Raw genomic sequence first — 10236 nt, 5'->3', positions numbered from 1 at the left:
TTCTAACTTTTGGCCTTTGTGTCCTCTGAGATGTATCATAAACTTCTGGTGATAAAATCCAAGATTTTCTGTGTCCCAGTGGGAAAGTCTTGTGCATGAGGCACAGTTCAGCAGCACCTCTTGACAGATTCCTGATGCTGGCAGGGTGATCTCACATCTGAAGACACAGGATTTGTGTGCGTGTGTGTGTGTGTGTATCTATGTGAGTGGTATGTGTGTATATGTGGGAGGTATGTGTATATATTTGTGTATATGTATATATATGGGGTTATTTATGTATGTGTATGTAAGTGGGCAGTGTGCATATGTGTACATATGTGTGTATATATGAGGGATGTGTATATGTGTGTACGTGTGTGTGTATGTGTGTGCAAAGTCACCCTCACTCCAAACCTGCTGGAGACTGGTGGCTGACTCAGGCAGGGGCTACAAGGGAATGATGTAGAGAGAGAGAATCAGGGGGTTCCCAGAAAGTGAGCTGGCTCTGAATTTTCTCCAACTCTGGTCCCTACAACAGGCCACTAAACTGTTAATAGGATGGAAAACAGCCATTGAGGGTTCTCTGCTGGCAGAGAGCTGGAGGTCTCACTTCATAGCCCATGGCACTTTGCCCAGGTCTCTCTATCCAGCACATCGGCAGACTCTATCAGCCTCTCATTCCCGTCTGAGAGGAGGATCCTGGGAAGGCCTGGGCCCAACTCAGTTCTGTCTAGTTCTGTGTCTGCTTCCTGAACCACACCTGTTGTCTTTTCTCTTGTGTAGAAGTTGAGAATGACAGAGGGAGACCAAGGACAGGTGTGTAAGTTTCCTCTTTCTGATTTTCTCTCTTCTTTACAGCAAAGGACAGGTGTGTAAGTTTCCTCTTTCTGATTTTCTCTCTTCTTTACATTCTGTCTAAACCCTATAGGGCCCCATTAACTGTCAAGAGTGCTGTCTTAGAGAGATCAGGATCAGTCCATGAGGCTGAGTGCTAGGAAAGCTAGGGAGGAAAGATGGCAGGCCGGCATCAAAGACAGGCATCACCAGGATTAGAACCTGAGGTTTGGCTTGTGTTCCAATTCCATTCCGAGCTGATTACCACTTTACTAGCCAAACTGGCCTTTGTACAGACGAGCACCACTCCCTATTCAGCCGGTCACTGCCCCATGCCCAGAGGACACAGGGGTCCCCACTGGCCTGGCATGCCTCAGAGGTGCCAGCTTTCTTAAGATACTGTCGAATGGCTCAGACTCCAGCTGGCCACTGGGCGAGGACCCTTGTGTTTTGCAACCTGAGAAAGCCCAGAAGGGCAGACCAACGACCTGTTGCCGCCCAGGGAAAAAGAGTGCAGTGGCCTTTGAAACTGTCCTTTAGTTTCTCCTGCCCCAGGGGAAGGAAGATCCTCCCTGGGGTCAGATGTCGAGGCACCAGCTCAGTGGAGGGTGGCAAACGGCCTGGGGACGCACCGGCAGAGTGAAGCTGCACGGATCCCCGTGCAGTCTCTCCCCGCACTCCCTTCCTCAGGCCGGGAGCTCCTCCTGGCCTGGTTCTCCGGAGGGGTGGGGATCGGCGCAGCCCCCCGGAGAGTCCCAGGGGACCGCGGCCATGTCGGGAACAAAGGCCCGCAGAGGGGTCGCTGAGCGCGAGGATCCCCGGGGGCGGGGGCGACTGCCCTCCCTCCGGGCTCCTCCCTCCTCCCTGCGTCCTCCGCCCTCCTCCATCCTCCCGGAGAGGCCCGCCGGGCGACCGCGCAACTTAGCGGAGCTTCCCCAAGTTGCCTGGTGCTCAGGGCGCTACGAGGCCGGGAGCGGAGCCGGGGAGGCGCGGGGCTTCCCGGAGCCTTGGCGGCAGTTCAGGAATCCAGGCCGCTGGCGGGATCGGTGGGCCGGACCGATCACCGGGCTCGGGGCTCAGGACTGCGCCCGCCTGGCGCCGCTTCCCTCCAGGCGAGGGGACCAGCGCGGCTGCGCCTCCCTCCCCGGCTCCCTGCTGGAGACCCGCGGGGGGCCCAAAGCGGGCGGCGCGGGGGTCGCGCGGCTCCGGGATCTTCCCAGAGGAGTGCGAAGTTGGAGGCGGATGCTGCCGGGGCTGGACGCCGGCCGCCCTGAATTGCACCCGCCCGCCGGGAGGAGGCGGAGGAGGAGGAGGAGGAGGCTCGGCGGCCGGGGTGAGTGGGGCGCGCGTCCCGGGTACCGCCTCTCCTGCCCCGGGAGGAGGCTGCCCAAGCGGGCGCCGTCCGTGTCCCGGAGCGCGCGCCAAACTGCAGGAAGAAGGGGACCGGAGAAGGGTAGGAAGGGGCGTTCCTGGCTCGGGGCAAACCCCACGCGGCCAGGTTCCCGTCTGCCAGGTTCACACACCAGACCACCCGGCAAACCACTGGCGGGGTGTGTGACACCCGCCATGCAGCCCACTCAGCACACGCTGCAGACATGCTGGGTTGAGGACTTTTCAACCCAGACTGGGCTCAGTGCCTCTCAATCCGAGATCTTTGCTGACCCCCAGCTCCCTCCACGTGAAAAGAAGCCCCCAAAGCGCCACGACAGGAGACTAGCTGCCTAGGCTTTGGAAGGTCATGGCTGGGACACCCCCGCCCCTGCCCACCCCATGCCCAGGAATGAGGCGAAGAAAGAGACTGCATTCGGTTCTCCGCCGGCTAAAACAAGGCAGATTTGGTGTGGAAACTTGGTGTTTGCATGATGTGTCCGGGTATGCGCAGCCGTTCCGGAGCCTAGGCGGGGAGACACAGAGTGAGTGATTCATAAACTTTGAGCTGCGGCATCCTGGGGTCTCTGAGTAGAGAGGAAAAGGCTGCGGGCTGGTTCTGCGCCGGACATCTGCATAGTGAGTGTGACAGGGTCTTGGAAAGAAGCAGAGACCCTTCCCCCGGCGGATGTGCTTCCTCGGAGAGACTTCCAGGGGGACCAGTGGGGAGATCCCAGCCCTGGGTGATGTGTATAGGGATACGCGAGTGATTGAGAGTCTAAAGTCAGGGAGAAACCAGGCCTTTCAAGAAGATGAACTTTGCCCCTGAATCTCTGCTCGGTTTCTGATCTGTGGTATCCTGGCTGTGTCCTCAGGATCTTCCTGGGCCTAGTGCAGTGCAAGACACAGTCTTAGTTAGTGACTGCTTGATAGTTGATGGCACCAGTGAGGAATATATATTATGGACTCTGTGAACCAAGCTCAGTGAGCCTCAGCTGGGTTGGCATTGGTTTTCCTGGAGAGGAAAAAGCCCAACTGGCAGAAGGGATCCTGCCTCATCTGTTTGGGGAAGTGGCCCAAGCAGCCTGATCCATGGTGCCGTTGGGCTGGCATTAGGGAATGGAGTCTTCATGGTTACCTCTCCCTCCCTAGAACAAGAGGAAAGTTTCCATTTCACCATCTGCCTAAGTGGGGATGGAACTGGGTTTTGGAGACTGAGCTGTTTGGCAGACTCAGGAGTGAGGGGGCTCTGCAGTGGAAAGTCCCTCAGTCACCCCCTGTCCTGTCAGTGGGGGCAGGTGGGTGAGTGGAAGAAAGAGATGTGCCATGCCAGCAGGCACTGGCACTGGAATAGAGTGACCACAGAACATTGGAAGTTGGGGCATGTGCTCTTGCTGGCTCCTTTAGGCCTGGCTAGAGATGGATATCTCAAAAGGTCAAGGAGTTGTGTCCTCCTGTGGGAGCATGGCTTCCATGATGGCAGCAGGTAAAAGGGTAATTATAGTCCCTGTGTCCGTTGTTCTGTGCCACCTAGCACAAATTTCCCAGAGGGGCAGAAATATCCCTTTTTCCTGGAACTGGGATTGCCAGCATCTGAAACTAAGAGTTTGCAAAGACGCGGGGGTGGCTGTCATTGAGAAGAAACGTGTCCATTCCTGCTCCTGCCCCAGAAGAATTCTGACTAGGAGAAGTGTGTAATCCAAGCTTTTGAATGCCAGCAAAACTCGTGGGCAGGGCAATGAACGGACTGCGGTCCAAGAGGAGAGAGGAGGTGGTCCTGGTTTGGCCACTGAAATTGCAGGTAGAACATGGCAGCCAGTCCCTTCCCATAGCTCCTTCTGCTTTGGTCATGCCTTTTGGAGTCAAGAACTCTACAGATCTGCCTCCTGAAGCTGTTACATTCCTCTGAAGTTTCCATTTCATTTCCTTTTTTACAGGTTAGGAAACCAAACCTCAGAAAATTTAAGTAACTTTCAAAGTCACACAGCTGGTAAGAGAGCAGGCTAGGATTTGAACCTGGAGAGTCTGACTCCAGCATTATGCCAGCTCCTCCATGCTAGGCTGTCTGTAAGAGTTCTACTGGTCTCCATAGCAACAAGGAAACAACAGTGGTGCTACTTTCTAACCTGGTCCTGGGGCCTCTGACTGCCTCCCTCTTTTTCTACACACTCTGCCCAACCTTCCTTGTACTATAGGCCATGGGAATTAAAGCCTGGGTGGTATCAGGCTCCTGGAGCCTTCTGTTTGGCTCTAGAGCCAAGAAACTGGAGGTTTTGGGGGTGAGTACAGGGGCATGGTACATAACTCTAGTGAGAGATGATTCTTTAGTGATCTGAGAAGTGGAGACAAAGCTGCCCCTTATGAGTGTACCCTGACTGAACTGTCAATCATCTGTTCTAAGGGGGGTCACTGTATCCCTTTCCCCCTCTGCCCCTCACTAGCATAAACTGTTAACCTAAGTAAGTCAGTCCTCACCTGCCACTTCCCAGGTAGCTATCAGGTCATGTCACATTGGTCCTTTATAACCTATCACGTGCCCTGGAGAGCTGGACTCCTCTGGCCATGTCTGATAATCAGAAGGGACAGGTGGGGCAGAGCCAGGGCAGCTGGGGAAAGCAATAGCAATAGCTCCCCCTAGCCTCTGCCCACTGGATCCACATAGTACCAGCCAGCTGACCTCACTCGGCACAGGAGGATGTAAGGTCCAAGATTGCTGTAGATGCCTAAGCTCATGAGCTCAAGACCCTCCTGCAGTCACCTAGGCTGAGTAGCTGGGTTTTCAGACTACCTGGTATCCTGTTCTTCCAACTTCTGAGGACTAGGGAGAGGCACCTCTGCTGGAGCAGGGCTCACATCTACTTACAGCATCTGATGACATGGCATGAGAAAAGTGAGTACCCTTAAAAGGAAGCAAGAGGCCTTGAGTGAGTACTGCTCAGCTGACCCTCCACCCACCTTCTACCAGACTCACTGGGTGAGGTCCTAGTACCCTCAAAACATTGAGCTACAGAAATCCAGAAGCCCTCTGCCCCCTCCTGGCCAGAGCAGACACATCATCCAGGATGGAAAGGGGAAGACTGACTTTAGGGCACTAAGGTTAGGGACCATTCATCTTTGTGCCCTGGGCTCCATCCCAGTGCCTGACATCTGAGGGAAGGGGTATTTCAAAATATTGCCAGGTGTTGGATGAGGCCTAGGAGGGATTGTATGGCCCTCTGCTGGGAAACCCACTGCTTCTTAGCTGCCAGGGACTGCTCAGAGAGGTAAAGTAGGTCTCATGCTTCATGAAGTCACTCAGGAAAAACACTTTGCTTCATTCCTTCTACAGAAAGGGACATTTATCAGACTTTCTTCTCTGAGACTAAAGAGAGGATAGGACACTGACTGTCCTGCTCCCAGCATGTGGATTCCACAGCTGGGTGTGGGTGGTGGGGAGGGGGTGTTGGCCTCTGCAGGCTCTGAAACCTTCTGTCTCCATTGCCCCAACTCTGGCTGTTTGCTTTTGGTCCTCAGCCAGTGTGGAGAAAGGGGCTGGCCAGGGGAGCCGCTGAGTCAGTCCAGCTCAGGCGTCACTCCTGAGAGCAGCTACCTTTTCACAAAGATGACTGTGTGAGGAAGCATGGAGGGTTTCTCTGGACTCTGGGCAATTCATCACCCAGGTCCAAGCCAGTACCCAACTCATCCTCTCCTGAAGCCCTCAAATAAACATTCGCCTCTGGAGCCAGCCTGAGATGTTGGCTGGTTACACCTGCCCCGCCCCCGCCCAGCCCCACCCTCTTGAGTTTGGGAGCCTCAAAACCCGGGGAGCACACCCTCCACAGGCCAGACCTTGTGCTGCTGTACTAGACACTAGACGCTGGTGGCTGGGGTCAGGCAGAACATGGGGGAGAAATGACCACCCAGGGCTGCAGCTCAGCTCTGTCTGGGTAAGTGTCTGGCCTGAGAAGAAGGGCAGTTGGAGAATTTGACTTGTTTGTTTGTTTGGTTTTTTGTTCATCTATTTTTTCTTTCCTTCCTTCTTTCTTTCTTTCTTTCTTTCTTTCTTTCTTTCTTTCTTTTTTTCTTTGTTTGTTTTTGACAGAGTCTCCCTACTCCTTGCCTGCCCAGGCTTCTGCCTCCCAAGAGCTGGGATTAAAGGCACATGTCACCATGCCCGGCAGAGAATTTGACTTGGGTAGTGGAAAACAATGGGGCTTTTCACTAGGTTTGGGGCATATTACACATTGCTTCAGGGTGGGTGGGCCACAGTTAATTCTCGGGTCATGCCCCTCCAAGGTGGTGTCCACCTGTGAAAAGACCATCCGATACCCTGTACTCATTTCCCTTGTAGGCGTTCTAGATGAACAGAACTGTCCTGGAGTCAGGTCAGCACAGGAAGGGTGGTGGTATGAGGTCACCCATGGACATTTCTGTATCTTTGAGATGCATGGCAGATCTCTGGCGACAACTACAATTTTATTTAGTGACTCACTAAAACTCTGTTCACAGTGAGAAGTAGAAATGGGCTGTGGGTAAGGGCAGCTTCCAGCCAAAGTGGGCAACTTGGGAATCTTCACTCAAGACCAGGGAGAGGCCCAGGCCCTCTCCTATCCTGCTGTGCTGACCTGGGTCTATAAAACCTGAAACCTGTGGAGGCTGGGAGAGAGACACTGCCTAAATGCTCTGGGTGCTGCTGTCTCTAAGCTGCTGGAAAAGGGAGTCATGGGATGGGCCACATAGTCTACAGACTTTTTCACTGGTGTTAGGGATGGAACTTAGAGCAGGATGAAACTTAGAGCAAGCAAGCTCTCTGCCACTGAGCTACCTCTCCAGCCCAATTCTGCAGCCTTGGTGGGCGGGTAGGTCATACAACCACACATAGACCAGCTTGACTGGGCCAAAAACGCACACACACACACACACACACACACACACACACTCAGATTATGTTCTTCCACTCAAATATTACAACAAACTCCAGACATATAGATACACTCTGAAACATTTCCAGTCATAAATGCATGCATACACACCCAGATCCACAAAGTCGAGGTCATGTTCATTCGAAAGGCAAATTATGAGATAGTTAAGAGCATGCCGGACAAAACTACTTAACCTTCCCGGGACTTTGATTCCCAGTCTGTGAGAAGGGACTGGAAATAGCACCCTACTGTGCTCTGCTGTTTTGAGTTAAAATACACATAGAGTTTAAAATTGGACACAATATGTGCTAGGTATGTGTTATTACTGGCACCTACCAAGCACACCCCTGTGTCATCTATTTACAGAGCTGAGGGTGCAGTGCATCTCGGGGATGTCCATGTCGGTGAACAGGGTCCATACTCTGTGAGCCCTGATTCTCCAGGATGGGAGCACCTCTGTGTTGGACCCTCATTGGAATTTATTAAGAAGGCAAGCTTGTCCTCCCACTGGAAGCTCATGTGGGAAGGAACTCCTTGGAGAGTTAGTGGAATTCCTTTAGCACCAGTTTTCAAACTAAGTTCTACAGAGTCCCCAGTTTTGCAAGAGAACCTTTGAGGCTAGAAGCAGGTGGGGCTGCAAACCCCACTCTTCCCATTTATCTGATCTACATATTAGACTTTTGAATGAAGTTCTGGGTCACAAGAAAACACACAGCTGGGTGTGGTGGCACATGCCTATGGTCCCAACACTCCGGCGGTAGAGAATGGTCTGGAAGTTGGCAGTGTATCTGCAGGCTCTTGGGCTTTTGGTGTGTACAGGCCCAGGTATCCCACTAGCTGGCTCTACCTGAGAGCTGGCCCCACCCACAAGCTCTCCTCCCAACTTCTCTGTCTCCCTCGCCAGCTGCCTCACCATCTGCAGGATTCTGGAAAGTGCTAGAGTGTCTGAGCCAAAGCAGTGCTTATCTGAGGAAATATTTTGCAAACAAACAGGGCCACCCCCTGGCTGTGACTGCACTGATTTTCAGCAAGGAATTTCACAACTCAAAGCATGTAGCCACAGGGAGGCTGTGCTGGCTATTGGTTTCAGCTCTCTAGAGACACCCAGAGGCTGGTCAGGGACTGAGAGTACCTGGCCTTCAGGCTAAGGACAGATGCCCAACTCTGAAGCTGCTAAGTCCTAAGGGAGTGATCATCTCCACAGAGAATGAAGAACAGGAACTCTCCCGTTCACCGTTCACCGAACTTGAGAGACTGGCTGTCTGGGTTGCTAATTCCTTTTGCACCTTGCTGTGGTGTCTGGGGCCAGGACCCACAGGAAACAGAAGCTTCGAGAGTTTAGGATGCCAAGACAGCCCCAGCACCTTCCTACATCCCCTCATTGGCTTCCCAGGATGCTCTTAAGAGCTGCACCATCGCCACCACCATTTTACAGGCTAAGCCAGCCGCATCCTGGGCTGGCAAGCGGCAGGTCCAGAGACATACTCACCCAGTCATCTATAAGCATCTGCCATGCTGTGGCTGCACCTATGGCCTCAACAGAGGCCAGAATGCACCAGAGGTGGCTCGGGGTTGGGGGTGTCGCATGGCCCACCGTGGGCACTTCAAGAGGAAATACGGCCTTGACTTTCTCTGGTTCTGACCAGGCATCCACTGACTGACTAGGCTGATGTTCAGACCATAGAGTGACCTCTTCGCTAGACCCAGCATCTGCTTTAGTGACTTAATGAGCCAGGGGGTTCTGTCAGGCTGAGACCTCCTGGATGATTATTCCAGCCAGACAGAACCCGGCACTGGAGGAAGTGCAGAGCTGCTGGGGAAGGGTGGCCTCCATGACTCTGTGATGTGTTGAATAGTTCTGCTTCAGTCTGTTCCCATGTTCCAAGCTGCCCTCATTTCCTGGGCACACAGCCTGCAGTCTGCGGCCTTTTCAGCTGTCCAGGACACCCCCCCCCAGCTCTTCCTTTCCCATGGCATGCATGCCACCCTCTTCCAGAAGCCCAACTGGGTATCCCCATCATCATGGCATCTACATGACCCACACCCTGCATGCTACCCTACACCATGGCAGGTGCCAGGACAATTGGTCCTGTTAGGGAGTATGGGGAGGGGAGTCCTGGTAGATGGGAGTGACCAGGAAGGGCTGGAAGAATGGGAATCTGGAAACATTACAAGTCCATTCATAACCCCCTGGGGTTGGATCAGAAACCCCCAGAGGCCTCTTGATCCATCCCAGGACACCTCTGTACCATGCTGCTGGCTGGTGCATGGGTACCCTCCGGGCTTCCCGCTTATCCGCAGCGTTCCATAATGCCCAGCCCTGTCCTCTCTGTAGATACTCATTCAATCTCTCCAGGGTCTAATCCTGGCTCTGTCAATAGAGGCCTCTGAGGCTGTTGTTCCTGTGAGCACAGAGGACAATCTCCCGCTGTGGGCTGCCACCTACAGGGTGGGGAGGAGCTGCTCTCACACTGGATCCAACTACAGTCCCTGATATACCCTTCCAGAAGTTGTGGGGCCTTACATTCTAAAGTTTTTGGTTCGGGTACCTTATGCCTCAACCTGCCCAACACTGCGCAAGCTCAGCTGGTGATAATAGCAAGAGGTCCTTTCCTTTTGTAGAGGGGCTCCAGTGACCACCTGTGAGTCCAGCTGGGATGAAGTCAGGGTGAGGAGTCCAGCCAGACTGAACTGTGGTTCTCAGGGTATAGAAAGAAGGCAGAGATAGAACAAGATGGAATGTGGCTAAGAGCCAGCCTGCCTGGGAAGCCCCATTTGCCCTCACTGGCTGTGTGACCAGGATCAAGTTGCTGAACCTGGGGCAGGAGAGATGGCTCAGCGGTTTAGAGCACTAGCAGCTCTTGCAGAGAACCTAGGTTCAAATCCCAGCACCCCCATGGTGGCTAACAACCGTTTGTAACTCCAGTTCCAGGGAATCCAACACCTTCTGTCCTCCAGGGCACTGTACCATACCGGGTGCACTTACACACATGGAGACCTAACACTCATGCATATAAAAGATATAAATTAAAAAAAAATTTTTTTTAAAGAAAAAAGAAGTTGCTGAACCTTTCTGTGCCTCAGGTCCCTCACTAACAGAACTCACTATATCAGGTGATAGGAAAATAAAATGTTTTAAGAGTCGTGGCGCACA

General features: G+C 53.3%; 1 protein-coding gene across 9 annotated transcripts in view; it reads left to right on the top strand.

Moving 5' to 3' along the window:
* Window positions 1-747: 747 nt before the first annotated feature.
* Window positions 748-10236, top strand: part of Chst3 (carbohydrate sulfotransferase 3) — a 36203-nt gene continuing 26714 nt past the window's right edge. The window contains exon 1 of one of the 9 annotated variants that reach the window (XM_017799024.2): window positions 748-795. The gene's annotated coding sequence lies outside the window, so the exon portion shown is untranslated. The other 8 variants (XM_029565143.1, XM_029565144.1, XM_008836642.3 and 5 more) reach the window with 8 other exon arrangements.

Source organism: Nannospalax galili, unplaced genomic scaffold (assembly GCF_000622305.1).
Source record: "Nannospalax galili isolate Female #2095 unplaced genomic scaffold, S.galili_v1.0 scaffold1437, whole genome shotgun sequence".
Taxonomy (NCBI): domain Eukaryota; kingdom Metazoa; phylum Chordata; class Mammalia; order Rodentia; family Spalacidae; genus Nannospalax; species Nannospalax galili.
Note: the sequence above shows the minus strand (reverse complement) of the source record. Positions and strands in the feature narration are given on the sequence as shown.